Below are 16,664 nucleotides of genomic sequence, written 5' to 3'. Positions count from 1 at the left end.
GACTTTTAGTTCACAGCAACCTTCCCAAATTACCCCTTTTCTCCTTAAAAAAGCAAGTCTCCCCTTGGTTCCCATGCTTCCCTACAGTTTTTCTAAAGCCTGTTTGTCCAGGATTGCAATTCTCTTTTATTCATTCCCAAATAACCCCATCAGTTGCTGCTAAAATAACAAGCAGTTCTACTTTTTTTTTTTTTTTTTAAGACAGAGGGAGAAAGAGAGCGAGGGAGCATTCGCTCTCGCGCAGGGTAGGGTAGAGGGGCACAGGGAGAGAGAGAATCCAAGCAATCTCCACGCTCATCGTGGAGCCTGATCTGCGGCTAAATCCCATGACCCTAGTAGCATCAAGGCCTGAGCTGAAATCCAGGGGTCCGACACTCACTGACTGAGCCACCCAGGTGCCCCATGGCAGTTTTGTTTTTAAGGTTAACAATGGCAAACAAGAAACATCCCTCAGATATCCAATGTCCTCACATATTGAAAAATTACTTTTTCATTAATTGAAAGCAAAATACGCTTCCTAAATGGTACCAATTATACAAGCCTCATTCATTATCCCAACGACTTAAAACATTAAAATAAAAACAGTGACTAGAATATCTATACACCTCGGGGCGCCTGGGTGGTTCAGAGGGTTGAGCATCAGACTCTTGACTTTGACTTAGGTCATCATCCCGGGGTCTGGCATCCAGAGCTGCATAGTTGGGCGCTGGATGTGCAGCCTCCTTGGGATTCTGTCCCTCCCTCTGCCCCTCCCCCGCTTGTACTCTCTAAATACAACAAAAAGAAAAGAATATCCCATACTTCTAAAAAAAAAAAAATCTTCAGATAATTCTGGAAGTCGCCCAAGAAAACGTGAAGCTGCAATACAACGAAGACTTAACGACCCAAGGCGATTCTCGGTGGCAACCACGCTTCTCCCCAAGTCCCGTACACTCAGCCTCCCGCTGAGCACCCTCTGCTCTGGGCCACGTCCAGCCTATCCCGCCGGATCTCCGCCACTAGCATAGACCCTGCCTGCCCTGCTCGGTCCATTATCCCGCGCCAAGTGAGGCCGCCGCGGCCGCCGTGGTCCCGCGAGACCCGCGCTCGCAGCACGGTGTGTCCAACCAACAGGGGATACACACACACTTGTCACCCTAACGGGGACACATCGGCGCGTTGAGTGCAAGAGGCTCCAGGGCTCGGAGTCTCACCTGGAACTGCTCGAAACAGTCATGGCAGTTGGGGAAATAACAGCCAGCTCCCTCGGACCGGAAACACCCCCAAACCGAGAGGAGCAACCAACCTACTGGAGCGTGGGATGGAAGGAGGGGCGGATCCGGAGGGTTGGGTGGAGCGGGGGGTGACCCCTCCCCAACAGCCCGGACGCTCCTCGCCTTCCAAGACCCCGCCCCAATGGGGCCACGTCCAGCACTGGCCTCGCCCCTCAGATGACGTGCCTTTCCCGCTCTTCGCACACCTTCCCTAAGCCCCGCCCCATGCTGGACACATTTTACCCCGGCCCGGCCCCTTGGCAAACGCTTCTTCCCCGCTCTTTCTCCCTAGGCCCCGCCCCACGCTGGCTACGTCCTACACCCACCGCCCAGTTCCCCTGCGGTACCCTCCCTGCTTACCTTCCCTGCGACCCGCCCAACGCTGGCCATGTCGGTGGCCGGCGTCGCCCCGCTGCTGACGCCCCGTCCCCGCTCAACTTCACAAGGCCGCGCCCCACGCTGGACAGGTCCTAGGCACGCCCCGCCCCTCCGCTGACGCCCCGGTTCCTCTAACCCTCCCTTAGGCCCCTCCTCGCTCTGCCCACCTCTTGCATTGGCTCCGCCCCTCCGCTTAGGTCCCCTTCTGGTCTCTGTTCAACCTCCTTAGTCCCCGCCTCACGCTGCTCACGTCCTCGCCGGCCCTACCCCTCGGCTTTTGTCCCGTTCCCGCTCACCCTCCCTATGCCCCGCCCCACGTTCGTCACGTCCTACAGCAGCCCCGCCCCTCAGTGGACGTCTCCGTCCCCTCCCTCTGCTCACCTCCTTAGGCCCTGTCCCGCGCTAGCCACGCCCCAAGATGGCCCCTTCCTTTAGCTGACGCCCATCCTGGTCTTTGCCCACCTTCCTAAGTCACGCCCCACGCTGGTTACGCCCTGACCGGCCCCGCCCCTCCGCTGACGACTCCTCCTGGTCTCTGCTCACCCTCCCTAGTCCCCGCCCACGCCATGTCCTCCCTCGGACCTGGGTTCTTGCTCTTCACGTTCCCCCCACGCCCTGCTACCCCCCGGGGCCGCCGCCTCCGCCCCTGGCCCTGATATTGGCTTGACCCCATTCCTCTCCCAGACCCACCTCCGAGCCATTCTCATCCTCCTGCAGTGAGGCCCTGCCGTCGCCAGGCCTTCCATTCGCGGTCACCTTGTGGGCGAGGCCCCTGGGCCCCGGGCTGGGGGAGGGGACCACCCCGTTGTGTGACACCTCGTGCTGTTCTGTCCCCAAACCTGTTCCCCCGGCCGTACCTGCCAGAGTGTGCCTACATTCCCGATATCCCACTGGAAAGTGAGCTGCTAGGACGTAGACGGCATCCGTTCCGTCGCCGAGTGCCGAGTGGGCGGCGACTTGAGGGAAGAAAGCCCGGGAGGGAGACGCCGGGCGACCGCGAAGGGAGAGTGAGTAAAATGAGCAGCCTAGAGGATGCCACGTGGGGGGTCCTGTGCACTGGGGGAAACGGTCCTAGTGGACGGGAGTGCCCGGGCTCGACCCAGCGGGAACAGCGGAGGGCTGGCAGAGGGGCGGGGGGGTAGCAGGGGGCACATCCCAAATGCATTCCCTTTTAACCGTATTGTGTGAGGGTCATGCTAGAGGTCTCCGTGCTTTCCCAGCCTTCGTGACATTTTGAAAATATTGTTGGGTCCTAAGCAATTTTACACCAATTTCATGTGCACTCCGTGAGGATATTGATCATTTGTTATATTAACAGAACTAGTCTAACAGCTTCCCGTCGTTCTTGTCATCTTTTGACTGAGCTGGCTATGAGCTAAGGTTTCCAACTGTATTTTCAAGTTTCCTGTGTCCTTTTTGTACAAATGTTCAGGGATGGTACAAGTTGTTCCCGGCCCCTCCCCGCCCCCCAGGACTTAGACAATTTATTGTCGTTTTTCAGTGTGCGCATCACCTTCTCAGCGGCTTCTAGTCCAGCAGCAGCCTTTCCAGGCAGGCCTAGAAAGCTTCCCTTGAGATTCCCATTTGGGGCAGTGGCATTTCCCGTACTCCTGAAGTAACCTAGGAAGTTCTGGATAGGAATTCAGTAGCATAGACACCGTCTCCAACCTTTCCAGGCAGAAACTAGTGGCTCTTGGGTCCTCATGGCCACTTAGAATATTTCCAGAGTCAGGCAGAGCATAGGTGAAGTTCGCGGGGGTCCACAGTAACCACAGAAAGTGGTTCCTGGCTTGACTTAGATCCCCCCCCCCCCATTCCCCCGTGGCTCTGATGGGTCAAAATGCCCTGGCTGCTGTTTTCACTGTTCCCGTGGCCCACTGGAAAAAGAAGCTGAAATACAGGATGTAGGTTGTCTAATGGACCTGGAAAGACGGAGTAAGTGAAAGGGACTGAGTGAATATCCTATTTTGGTATTCAGTTTTTGCTATGGTACCATACATACAATATCCATTTTTCTTCTTCAGATGTTTTTTTTCATATGGTACGACTGCAGTGAGCTTGTTTCAGTATTTTTAGAATGGAAATACAAATATGAAATTTATGAGGCTTCTTTTCAAGAAGTGATATCTATGTACCATGTGTGAGATATGAAAGACCAACAGGCCAACAGTCAGGACAAAGTTTTTATGTTACGCATAATGTGTCATGTGTCGTGGAAACCTTATTAGATAATATTTTTACCTGATTTAGCGTCATTCATTAGAAACAGTTACTTAGGGGCAGCAAGAACTCACTTTCATAGAGCTCATGGTTTTTGTCATCACTAGGTCAAGTGATGCATGGAAACTATCAAACTTAATGTAAAAAGAGTACTCATGGGTTTTATTTCCTTATGATGTGGTTTCCAAATGGCACATTATATGTTTACTATAAGTTTTGTTTATATCAAGAAGGATGTTTTAGAATGATGATCATACTTATTTCTTATGTAATCCAACTCATATCCTAGTGAGAGGGAATGCTGGTAAGAGCAGATAATAAAAAAAGGGCCAGTTCAATGTCTGAGCCTGGATAGTCCCCTTGTATACTTTTGGCTTCTGCAGCCTTGCTTGTCTCTTGCATCAGCCAGCAGCCAGGAATCAGAAGCTTGACTATACTAGTCCCGTCCAATCTGGAAGCAGATATGTATAAAAGATCAGTAGGACCCAAGCCGGGTACTCAGCCTTTGGAGGTGGTACCACTGGGCCAGCACCGGTGTGAAATAAACAGTCTCCTCTGATTCCGAGTGCATGTCACTTGTCTCTTCCTGGGTGGCAAGTATTTGCTGTAACATTTTTGGTGCATTGGCCAGGAAGCCAACAGCCATACTGGCCCCTTCAGTCACCATTGTGGGAAGCCAGCGGAGAGGCCACTCATCGTGGACCCCTGTGATGGAAAGGAAGGCACACTGCTGGGGATTTCACTGGACCCCAACCCCCGCCGGGCCTGACAATAGTTGGCCATCACTTCGCTTGAATGGAATCCTGGAGGAATCAGAAAATTCTGCCAGGATGGGACATGGATTGGGTAAATGTCCCCAGGGACCCAGGACCAAATTCAGCCCCGCCCTAGAGGCAGAGGGGGAGCTTGATCACCTCCCAGGCTACACACTTGCCACATAGGACAGGGAAGTCCTGGGTGTAAGTCTGCGATCTGTCTGAATGTATGTGTGAGTGCCTGTGCTCCACAGTCTCAACTACGGAGCCTGAGTGGGTCCTACACTGCAATTCCATGATGACCTCATACGACTCAAGGCAGAATCAGGTCCGCAGAGGCCTGATCCGAGTCAGGGGTTTATATTGAGCTGCCTGCCAATGCTAAGAAGTGTCTAAATCCCCGTGAGGGGAGCGGCCAGGTAGATGAAGCAACCTCTTCCCTCGTGTATGTCCTGTGACACCATACATTGGAAGTTACCCATCTAGGATACCAGGACAGATGGGGAGAAAATTTCAAAACCAACTGTTTTGGAGTGTATGATTAAGAATTTTTTTTCTTATCATTTTACTTGATTTATTTTTTACACTTACATCCAAATTAGTATATAGTGCAACAATGATTTTAGGAGTAGATTCCTTAATGCCCCTTACCCATTTAGCTCATTCCCCTTCCCACAACCCCTCCAGTAACCCTCTGTTTGCTCTCTCTTTTTAAAAGTCTCTTATGTTTTGTCCCCCTCCCTGTTTTTATGTTATTTTTGCTTCCCTTTTCTTATGTTCATCTTGTTTTGTATCTTAAAGTCCTCATGAGTGAAGTCATATATATGTGTTTCTCTGACTAATTTTGCTTAGCATAACACCCTCTAGTTCCATCCATGTAGTAGCAAATGGCAAGATTTCATTCTTTTTTATTGCTGAGTAATACTTCATTGTATATATATACCACATCTTCTTTGTCCATTCATCCATCAATGGACATTTGGGCTCTTTCCATACTTTGGCTATTGTCGATAGTGCTGCTATAAACATTGGGGTGCATGTGCCCCTTCGAAACAGCATACCTGTATCCCTTGGATAAATACCTAGTAGTGCAATTGCTAGGTCATAGGGTAGTTCTATTTTTAATTTTTTGAGGAACCTCCATACTGTTTTCCAGAGTGGCTGCACCAGTTTGCATTCCTACCAGCAGTGCAAAAGAGATCCTCTTTCTCCGCATCCTCACCAACATCTGTTGTTGCCTGAGTTGTTAATGTTAGTCATTCTGACAGGTGTCAGGTGGTATCTCCTTGTGGTTTTGATTTGTATTTCCCTGATGATGAGTGATGTTGAGCATTTTTCATGTGTCAGTTGGCCATTTGGATGTCTTCTTTGGAGAAGTGTCTATTCATGTCTTTTGCCCATTTCTTCCCGGATTATTTGTTTTTTTGGGTGTTGAGTTTGATAAGTTCTTTATAGATTTTGGATACTAATCCTTTATCTGATATGTCATTTGCAAATATCTTCTCCCATTCCATTGGTTGCCTTTTAGTTTTGCTGATTGTTTCCTTCGCTGTGCAGAAGCCTTTTATTTTGATGAGGTCCCAATAGTTCACTTTTCCTTTTGTTTCCCTTGCCTTTGGAGACATGTTGAGTAAGAAGTTGCTGCAGCCAAGGTCAAAGAGATTTTTTTGCCTGCTTTCTCCTTGAGGATTTTGATGGCTTCCTGTCTTACGTTTAGGTCTTTCATCCATTTTGAGTTTATTTTTGTGTATGGTGTAAGAAAGTGGTCCAGGCTCATTCTTCTGCATGTCGCTGTCCAGTTTTCCCTTCACCACTTGCTGAAGAGACTGTCTTTATTCCATTGGATATTCTTTCCTGCTTTGTCAAAGATTAGTTGGCTATATATTTATGGGTCCATTTCAGGGTTCTCTATTCTGTTCCATTGATCTGAGTGTCTGTTTTTGTGCCAGTGGCTAAGAATTTTAAAAAGGTGGGGAACACCTGAGTGGCTCAGTAAGTTAAGCATCCGACTTCGGTTCAGGTCATGATGTCACGGTTCATGAATTCGAGCCCTGCATCGGGCTTTGTGCTGACAGCTCAGAGCCTGGAGCCTGCTTCAGATTCTGTCTCTTCCTTTGTCTTTGCTCCTCCCCTGCTTGTGCTCTCTTTCTCTCTCTCTCTCTCAAAAATGAACATGAAAAAAAAAAAAAAGAATTTTTAAAAGGGATTTTCAGGGGACTATGGGGTCAGATTGACCCCTGGGAATTATGCACCTTCTCTGAATTAGAATGGCCCACGTTTGGTGTAGGCTGACCTGCTGAGGACACCCTAGATGTCCCCACAGTCCGAGCTGTTTTTAAAGTAATTACTAGAGACCCCGGCCACCTGGATCAATTCTCATACATTGATCAGTGGTTGGAAATAGCCTAAGCCCAAGGAGGGTCCAGTTCTGCCTTAATAGTAATGGACAATGTAAAGTCTTGTGGCACAGCCTAAGAAGAAGACCTCACAGCAGAAAAAACCGCCCCCATCCTCCAAAAAAATTCAGAAGAAGTCCTTCCATTTTCACCACCAAATGCCCCAAGCGGCCCATCAATGGAGGGAGGGGAACCTTACCTGCCTGACAGTCCACCCCTGTCGGTCACACCTTCGCTAGCAGCCAGTCTGCCCTAACCAGGGACACTTGAACCGGTAGGAAGGTGCCTTAGATCTGCAGCTCAAGGTACAAGGCCCCCAAGGTCAATGCAGATGCCACTGTGGGAGACTAGGGGTCTCCATAGAATAGGCCCCAGTGGGACCCTACAAGAGGGGGATTGGTTTTCTACTGCCAACTGTTCTCCACTACTGACCTCCTCAACTGGAAACACCACACCCGCCCTACTCTGCGCAGCTGCAGGCAATGATATATCTCTTAGAATCCATTTTCCAGACTCACCGCCCTGCCTGGGTCGATTGTAAGCAGCTTCTGTTCACCCTTTTCAATGCAGAAGAGCACTGATGAATTCTCACCAAAGTCAGAAAATGTATACAGACTCAGGCACCAGATGGGCAACTAGACATTGATGCTTGGACACGGGAGCCTATATGCCCAAAGAGGAGCCCCACTAGGACCCCAACACAGAAGCAGGAAGGGCCAGGTTAGAAAGATACCAACTCCCCTTCCTCCAAGGGGTAAAAAAAGCAGGGGCAAAAAAGCCACCGATATTGCAAAGGTATCTGAAGTCCTACAAAAGCCAGAAGAGAGCCCAGGTGACTTCTATGAAAGATTATGTGAAGCCTTTAGAGTTTACACTCCATTCGACCCAGAAGCCCTGGAAAACCAGCACATGGGCAATGCTGCCTTCGTGGGACAGACCCAAAGTGACATTAGACAGAAGCTCTAAAAATTGGAAGAATTCGTTGGACAGAACGTGATGAAACTATTGGAAATCGCCAACAAGGTTTTTGTAAATTGGAATTGAGCTGCCAGAAAGGAGACAGACTGAAGAATGAAACAAAAGGCAGTTCTCCTGGCTGGGGCCTTGGGGCGACTGTCCCCTCCAGAAGGGCCCCCATGGGAACCACGTGGGATTCAAGAACAAAAAAGAAGGGTGCCAGGACAGGATCAGTGTTCCTACTGCAAAGAATTTAGACACTGGAAAAATGAGTGACCCAATCTCCAAATGAGAAAACCAAAAACTTCCGCTCCACCCAACTGCTACCAATCAGAACCACCTGAGGCTGACCTGATAGGACTGGCAGGTGTGGACTCTGATTAGGAAAGACTGGGCTCTATCCAACTGGGCCCTCATGAGCCCATGGTCAAAATGAAGGTAGGGGGCCAGGCAATAGACTTAATAGTCAACACTGGGGCCAAACACTCTGTGGTGACACACAAGGTGGCACCTCTATCAGGTCGAGAAGTCATCATTGCAGGAGCCACTGGGATGCAAACCCAAAGGCCATTTTGTGTTCCCAGACAATGCCAGCTGGTGGGGCTTACCAAGTAGTTAATGAATTCCTATATTTACCTGACTGCTCGGACTCACTGTTAGGTAGAGACCTCCTAGCCAAGCTGGGTGCAGAAATAGCCTTCACTTCGGATGGACAGATGCAATTGCGCCTAAATAAAAAGGCCCAACCCATGATTTTGTCCCTGACAATACCACGGGAAGAGGAATGGAGATTATATACTTCCCCTCCCGGTGAGCCAACTGTGGCCCCCGAGCTAGAAGCTGAATTCCCTTCAGTTTGGGCAGAAGGAAACCCCCCTGGTCTGGCAAAAAACCACCCCCCCCCAATATTAATTGACCTAAAGCCTGGGGCTCAACCTGTTAAAATATGCCAATATATGGTCCCATGGGAGGCATGCCTGGGGATCCAGATACACTTGGACAGACTACTCAAATGGGGACTTCTAAAACGATGCAAGTCCCCATGGAATACTCCTTGCTGCCTGTGAAAAACCCTGGGACAGATGATTACTGCCCTTACAGGACCTAAGAGCCATTAATGAAGCAGTCATCATGCAGCATTCAGCATTGCCTAACCTATACACTCTACTAGGACTCATACATACTCTCTGAAGCAGGATGGTTCACATGTCTGGATTTAAAGGATGCCTTCTTCTGTCTCCAGCTAGTGCCTAATAGCCAACCCTTATTTGCCTTTGAATGGGAAAACCCTACCACAGGGGCAAAGGAACAATTCACTTGGACCAGACTGCCGCAAGAATTCAAAAATTCACCAACCTTATTCAATGAGGTGCTGGCATCTGACTTAGCCAGTTTTCTGGGACAGGACCTAAGATGTGTCCTTCTCCAATATGTGGATGATTTCCTGCTGGCCAGTCCCATGCAGACCCAATGCTGGGAGGGAACCAGAACCCCACTCAGGCTACTAGCAGAGGTGGGATACTGGGTGTCAAAGAAAGAGGCACAGATTTGCCAAGGAAGTTAAATACTGGGCTTCAGAATTACCCAAGACAAACAGATGCTGGGAGCCAAAGGAAAACTGGCAGTTTGTGCCATTTCAGTTTCCACTACCCACCGGCAGGTCTGAGAGTTTCTGGGAGTAGCAGGATTCTGACAGATATGGATCGCAGTGTTCTTGGAGTTGGCCACACCTCTTTATAAGGCACTAAAGGAGGAAGAAAGGGCACCCCTTTTCTGGGGTGCTAACCGAGAAAAGGCATTTGAAATCATAAAGACAAAACTCACAGAGGCACTGGCCTTGGGACTCCCAGATGTATCATGAGATTTCAACCTGTTCATACATGAGAGCAATGGGGTGGTCCTGGAGGTTCTTACCCAGGAATTTGGACCTTGGCAAAGACCAGTGGCATACCTTTTAAAGCAATTTGACTCAGTTGTGGCAGGATGGCCCCCTGAGGGCCCTGGCAATCACCACACTTTTAATCAAGGAAGCAGACAAACTCATGTTGGGGCAAAACCTAAACATTAGGGTTCCCCCATTCTGTTATTACCTTGATGGATGCCAGAGGGCAACACTGGCTAACTCATGCTCAGATGACACAATATCAGGACTACTATGTGAAAACCCATGAATAAGATTGGAGGGCATAAAAACCCTAAATCCTACCGCTTTCTTGCCTGCAGGGGTGTGGCCCCCAGAGCATGATTATGTAGGGGTACTTGATGAAGTCTGTTCTAGTCAACCTGACCTATAAGACAAGCCCTTACAAAATCCAGACCTCATGCTCTACACTGATAGCAGCAGCTTCATGAACGATGGCAAGAGATATGCTGGTTATGCAGTAGTCTCTGATTTTGATGTCATAGAAGGAAAGGTCCTTCCACATGCATGGTCAGCCCAAAGAGCGGAACTGTGGGCCCTAATGAGAGCGCTAGAACTCAGTAAAGACAAAAGAGCCAACATATACACTGACTCGCGCTTTGCCTTCACCACTGTACATATACATGGGGCTCTATATAAGGAGAGAGGACTTTTGACTGCAGGGGGAAAAGAAAAAATCGAGAAGAATCCTAAAACTATTAAGGGCAGTCTGGGAACTGAGGGGGGTAACAGTCATCCACTGCAAGGAGCACCAAAGAGGAAAAGACTCAGTGTTGGAAGGTAACTGATGGGCAGACACCGCAGCTAAACAAACAGCAGAACAAACAACATCCTCAAAAATCATGCTGGCTCTGGAACTGCCAACTTCCCCAAGGTACACAACCCAAGAAACAAAATGGGCACAACAGGAAAAGGGAAGCAGACAAAAGAAGGATGGTGGGGACTTCCAGATCAAAGAGTCTATATACTGGAACAGCTAGCCCACCAGGTGATTCTCCCAACAGCATGAGCTCACCCACCTAGGAAAAACTGCCCTTGAAACCTTAGTAAGTTGTTACTATGTAATTGCTTGGTTCCCATCCCTCTGTGCCTTGATCTTTTAATGCTGCCTCCTCTGTGCTCAAAATAATGCCAAATAAGGCGCCTTTGGCCCATGGGGATCTAAATGCTATGGTTAGGCACCTTTCGAAGATTTGGAGGTAGACCTTACCAAAATAAGACCCAGTGGAGGATACAAATTTCTTCTGGTATTCATCTGCACGTTTTTTGGCTAGGTTGAGGCCTACCCCACACGCACCAAAAAGGCAAGAGAAGTAACTAAGGCTCTGCCAAGGGATATCATCCCCAGACATGGAATGCCATTAACCATAGACTCAGACAGTGGCCTGGCTTTTGTGGCTGAGGTGGTGCAAAAAGTAGCCAAAACCGTAGGCATCCAATGGAACTTACACGCAGCCTATCAACCCCAGAGTTCAGGGAAGGTGGAACGTATGAACTGGACCCTTAAGTCAGCCATGGCAAAACTATGTCAGGAAACTAACTTGTCCTGGCCAGATATACTACCCCTACCTCTTCTCCAAGTATGCTGCACACCCCAGACAAAAATAGGATTATCCCCATTTGAGATCCTATATGGAAGGTCCCCTCCACTAGTCAAATTCAGGGGAGACCTGACACAGCTAGGGAATTTGGAAATACAAAAACAATTACAAGGATTAGGGAAAACTATATTTGAGATACATAGATGGGTGGCAGGATACACATTTCTCTAGGAATAATTGTACACCCCCACAAACCTGGGATCAGGTTTGGATAAAAGATTGGAAAAAGGAACCACTCAAACCTACCTGGAAGGGACCCTATTTAGTTGTGCTAACCACACCCAGCCCTCAAGGTTGCAGGACTAACCACCTGGATCCACCATTCTCAAGTAAAGGCAGGCCATCTGTCACCTGACAACCACTTGGAATGGAAAGTAACTGCTAACCAGAATAATCCTCTACAGATCACCCTTAAGAAAAGAGCAGATGATACGCAGCCTGCCAACACGTAAGAACTCTCTGTAACCAGAAGCTTGAGGAAATCACCAAATGACTTAAATGAACTATAGCAAATTGTTCTCTTGAATTTCAATGTCATCCCCTACCTATTTCTCTTTCCATACTTGTTATGCTCTTTGCTGTATGGCTTACCCAAGTTTCTTCTGCAGATTTGCGTCTCAGTCACAAACTCTTGTTAGCCTCCTTCTACTTACTAATGTCAGGATCTCTTATGCTCCTTAGATTTATATGATCTGAGTTGTGATTGATGTCCTTCACTGCATGTTGTTCTCTGTCTTTATTACCTGTCTCCTACCCCCGGATGGAATTGCCCTATCTCCTGTCCTTGTTGCACATATTCCTGTTCCTAACCTGCTCAAAAGGAGTCTTCTCACTCACGCCATGCAAATGCATGATTTATCATTTCCCCCTTGTCCCTCAAGGCCTGAGGAGCCACTCTGTGCTCCCCACCGCTGGACCCCATCTACTGTCTTCATGAGGGACAAACTTATGTTACAGGCGCACAAGGTTGCACTGCCTGCTACCCCATTCGGCCTCCTAAAGAGACCATTCCTCCCTCTGTGCCCTTCCTGACTCTTGCTCCAACCCCTCCCCTTGTACCAATTCCTTCCCCTGCTCCTCTGGTCCACATAGGTAAAACAACACTACCACCATGTCCCTGTGCCACCGTGTACACCTGCATGCCGAAAAGATGTTTCAATACCAGGAGAGTCACTCCTTGTACCAGAAATGGGACAACTTATTGGACAGGAAAAATGAAAATAAAACGTTATTTGGGGACCTGCCCTGATGTTCCTCATGCCTGTTGTGTCACTTCTGACCTAACCCTTCAACCTCTGGTGTAACATAAATCAGGTAGACCACCTGTCTTAGATCCCTGTCTGGACCAAGTGTTAAATGCAATTCATCACCTCCTCAATGATATCAATCCCAGCCTGGCCAGAGCCTGCTGGCTCTGCTTGTCCACAGGACACCCGCTATGCAGCTACTCTGATAACATAGGCAACTGTAAGTGTTACCCTGTTAACTGAAGACCCAGACCCCCACATGGTGAGACCTGTACTAACTGGAGTCTAACTGTCCCAAATGGCTCCCAGGTGCCTGGCAAACACAATGGGAACAGAGCCAGTTGGCAATCTGACCATTGGCCAGTGCAATCAAACTCTTGACAGTCAGGAACTCACTCATTTTCCCACAACCCATCCCTGGTGTCAACCCCTCCCAGGGCTTCTCTTTGTATGTGGGACAGATGCCTGCCTATGTCTACTGGTCGATTGGGTGGGCATCTGTACATGGCCTTCCTCACTCCTCAGAAAAACATTTTTCCCAACAATCGGTCTCTTATAGTACCCTTGGCAGCATATACTCAATCAAAAAGAGCCATTCAAGTCATACCCCTGCTGATTGCTTTAGGAATAATGGCAGGGATGGGCACTGGAATAGGAGGAATAGTCTTCTCAACCACTTATTGTCATAAATTATCTAAGGACCTAACAGATGACATAGAATGGGTTATCAAATCTCTGGTGGTTTTACAAGACCAAATAAACTCCCTAGCAGCGGTAGTCTTGAAGAACAGAAGAGGGCTGGACCTGCTAACTGCCGAAAGGGGAGGATTATGTCTCTTCCTAAATGAAGAATGTTGCTTCTGTGTCAACCAATCAGGGGTAGTTGGAGATACGGTCCAGCAGCTAAGGGAGTGAATCAACAAACGGAGGCAGGAATTAGCAGACTTATGGAACTCTTGGAGCAACATATGGAATTAGGCATCCTGGCTCCTCACTTTAGCTGGTCTTCTCCTAATGCTTTTCATAGCCCTCCTGTTTGATCCTTGTATTCTTAATATGCTAACCAGGTTTGTTTCCTCTCGCCTAGAAGCTGTCAAACTCCAGATGATGGCTTAGTTGGACCATTCTAGCTGTCACTACTCTCCTTCGGATGGCAAAGAATCCTAGCTGTCACATTCCTCTCTTCGACATCCCTGTCCAGCAGGAAGAAGCCAGAATGGTCTTCGCTCCTCCTCCTGTGGCAGCAAAGGGTTTCCTGCCCTCACAAAATGATTTTCTCTAAGTCTGCTACAGCAGCTTGAGAATCAAGAGGCGGGAATGAGAAGGAAAGCTGGTAAGAGCATATTCAAAAAAAAAAAAAAAAAAAAAATGGCCAGCTAGATGTCTTGCATGCTTTTGTCTTCCAGGAACCAGAATCTTCACTATCCTAGTCCCGCCCAACCTGGAAGCACATATGTATAAAGGATCAGTAAAACATGAGCTGGGTGCTCAGCTTTTGAAGGTGACTCGGTGGGGCCAGCACTGGTGCAAAAGTCTTTTCTGATTCCCCGAGTGCACGCTGCTTGTCTCTTCCTGGGCGCCGAGTGTTTGCTGTAACACTAGGAGCGAAATTCATTTTACTTCTCTCTTATAAAAATATTAGATTACTATTTGTATGTGTTGATTTTTCCAAAATGCTAAAAATAGAAATTCACTAAATAGGATAGGGCATGAAAATTCATCTGAAAACAATCTGTTATTCAGAGACAATTCTTATTTTGGTTCATATAAATGTGTTCATGCATGTGTTTTCCAGGGAAGCTGGGCTTAGGATCCATTTCTGCCTCTTTCCAAAGCCCTGCCTATACCAAACATCAGGCCACAGCCCTGTCTCCATGCTGACTGCCTTTCTGCACTTCCTGCCAGCCACCCTCATGTCTGGACTTCTGGGTTTGTGTTCTTTATCTGGGGCTGTTGATGGACCACGAGGAGGTCCTTGGGTATCCTGTTTTCCAGCTACTAGAGGATGACTTGCGACAGCATCCCAGGTTCTGGCACGTACTTAGAAAATTCTGCACAGGCACCAGCAGGTAGACACCAATGTGGAAATGAATTCTTTCCAACCCAATGGCCAAGAAAGGTTTTTTTTTTTTAAATTTTAATGTTCATTTTTGAGCGTGAGAGACAGAGCATGAGTGTGGAAGGGGCAGAGAGAGAGAGAGAGAGACAGAATCCGAAGCAGGTCCAGGCTCTGAGCGGTCAGCACAGAGCCTGATGTGGGACTTGAACCCACAAACCACAAGATCATGACCTGAGCCAAAGTCAGATGCTTAATGGACTGAGCCACCCAGGTGCCCCAAATAAAGAAAGAATTCTTGAGACATTTTTGGTACAAAAAAAAAAGTGGTTTTATTAAAGCGCAGGAACAGGACCCATGGGCAGAAAGCATTGCACTGAGATTATGAAGACTGACTACTAGAAGGTTTTCCATTCTATAGAGGGGAGGGTGACCTTAGGGCTCCAGGAAATTGAGTCTATAGGTTCCTTGAGGTCTATTATTATTATTTTTTTTAAGATTAAAATTTTTTTTAACATTTATTTATTTTTGAGAGAGAGAGAGACAGCATGAATGGGGGAAGGGCAAAGAGAGAGGGAGACACAGAATCGGAAGCAGGCTCCAGACTCTGAGCCATCAGCCCAGAGCCCGACGCGGGGCTCGAACTCACGGACTGCGAGATCGTGACCTGAGCTGAAGTCGGACGCTTAACCGACTGAGCCACCCAGGCGCCCCTTGAGGTCTATTATTAACATGGTGTTTTTCTTGTAAATCATTAAGACAGTTACAATCTGGCTGCCTGGGTGGCTCAGTTGGTTGAGCATCTGGCTCTTGATTTTGGCTCACGTCATGGTGCCAGGGTCATGAGATGGAGCCATGTGTCGGGATCCTGGCTGAGCGTAGAGCCTGCTTAAGATTCTGTCTCTCTCTGCCCCTCTGCCTTGCTCACACTGTCTCTTTAAAAAAAAAAAAAAGGACAGTTACAAACTCTAGTGGTTTCATGTCCAGCATGGCTGTAATTGATGTGACTTGATCTGGGGTCTGGGAAGGAATTCTTGAGATGTTTTTGGTGCAAGAAAAAGGTGTTTTTATTAAAGCACAAGGACAGGACTCTTGGGCAGAAAGAGCTGCACTGGGGTTGTGATTGGTTATATGCTTTTAAGTGGAGGAATGTACAAATCAGTTTCCAAAGGGATATTCACATGTTAAAGATGACATAGGATCCAGGAGCCCTGGCTATTATTGTCAAGATAAGGTGGTTTTTTTGCCTCTAGCAAAGCATTAAGATTGGGAGTTCCTGGAGGAATGTCATACTCTGCAGATCTCAAGTATTTGTCAATGGGCTGCAAGTTATAAGGACATTTAATGTTATCTGCATTTCCTTTTGCCTTTGTTTTCCACAGCAGCTAACCATTTCTTTTCTCCCTATGTTCTCAGGCAGTCGCCAGTACCTGAGGAATGTTTTACCCATCCCACCTTAACTGGGGGACGTTTGGAGGGTGTCTGCTCAGTGTAACTCACACATTCTGTACAATGTAGTCTCCCAAGTCTCCCAGAGTCTAGATTAGAAAAATGAATGCAGGGTGCAACAGAAATTCATGTTCAATTTAGACACCCCATTTTTTTTTCTTCAGCTGTACAGTTTCTTGCAAGGTAAGAAATGCAAAGCCATGTGAAGATATGGATTGTCATGTGTTTTTGTTTTGAGCAATGTAAACTTACTTTCCTAAAATATTTTACATGAGGGAAAGTTAAACGCAAAATATCAGCCATTATGTTGAATAAAATATGAGATGGGACTAAATAACATTTTACAGAGACCTGGTTTACTCTTTACTAGAAAAACACACTTCTACAATGTAGAGGATGATGACATGCAGGGGGTTTTCCTTTTTCACCTT

The 16,664-nt window shown here is 47.7% G+C and overlaps 1 protein-coding gene and 1 long non-coding RNA gene across 4 annotated transcripts in view; one reads left to right on the top strand and one right to left on the bottom strand.

Moving 5' to 3' along the window:
• LOC112869958 (zinc finger protein 705F-like) overlaps positions 1 to 16,664 on the bottom strand; it is a 55,019-nt gene that overhangs the window by 18,035 nt on the left and 20,320 nt on the right. Inside the window, exon 1 of one of the 3 annotated variants that reach the window (XM_086703004.1) lies at positions 2,489 to 2,718. The exons of the other annotated variants lie outside the window; for them this stretch is intronic. The gene's annotated coding sequence lies outside the window, so the exon portion shown is untranslated. Of the gene's footprint in view, positions 1 to 2,488; positions 2,719 to 16,664 lie in introns of those variants that run through there. 3 annotated transcript variants of the gene reach the window in all.
• On the top strand, positions 3,439 to 14,710 carry LOC147581397 (uncharacterized). The gene is made up of 3 exons (XR_015249879.1): positions 3,439 to 3,566; positions 13,816 to 14,061; positions 14,524 to 14,710. It is a non-coding gene; the product is annotated as an uncharacterized LOC147581397 (long non-coding RNA).

The sequence above is a fragment of the Puma concolor genome, chromosome B1 (genome assembly GCF_028749965.1).
Source record: "Puma concolor isolate L17-30 chromosome B1, mPumCon1.1.hap2, whole genome shotgun sequence".
Lineage (NCBI taxonomy): Eukaryota > Metazoa > Chordata > Mammalia > Carnivora > Felidae > Puma > Puma concolor.
The sequence above is the reverse complement of the archived record's forward strand: the minus strand, read 5'-3'. Positions and strand labels throughout refer to the sequence as shown.